We start from the raw sequence: 662 nt of genomic DNA, 5'->3' as shown, positions 1-662 counted from the left end.
CCCTCACTTGCGCTGTAAGTGACGCGCGGCCACCCGGCTAACCCTTAAATATAGCACGTTTCAAGACCAACACTTCAATTCTCCCCGAGCCCCCAGAACGAGCAGATCGATGATCCTGACTAAAGGATAATTTCCGCCATACCTCGCCTTCTTATCTCTAAGGACCCCCCGCCTTTTTCTAGCATTTGCATGCCACCTTCACAACACAGTCGCAGTCGACCTCCTTAACGGAGAGAGTTACTCCTGTATCGGAAGGACCACCCCCCGACACGGAGAACTCGAACGTCAGCACGGAGAGAGCATAGACGGAATCCGATTCCAGCATCAAAGAGCCCCGTATTCCCGTGGAAACTCCGCCTCACCACCAAACCGAACCCTCTGTTGGAGTATGAACTTTTAGCTCTCTCCCATATCGGCGCTACCTACCGCATGAGGCAAGGCACCCCCATCACCGTACCGCTAAGCGCCCTGCCTCCCTTGTCTCCTGGCAGCCAATCTAGGGTGCGAATCAGTCTCAAAGGAGAGAACCACACAACACCGGAACCAGACCAAACCACCCCTGGATGTTATAAACGCTCTGTCAGTCTCTCGCCTAGGACCTCCCCCGAAAAACCACCTGATCCTCGCAATGTGGATCCAACATATCTCGGCCTCAATCCCGG

The sequence above is a fragment of the Belonocnema kinseyi genome, chromosome 1 (assembly GCF_010883055.1).
Source record: "Belonocnema kinseyi isolate 2016_QV_RU_SX_M_011 chromosome 1, B_treatae_v1, whole genome shotgun sequence".
NCBI classification, from domain to species: Eukaryota; Metazoa; Arthropoda; class Insecta; order Hymenoptera; family Cynipidae; genus Belonocnema; species Belonocnema kinseyi.
This window is presented reverse-complemented; position numbering follows the sequence as displayed.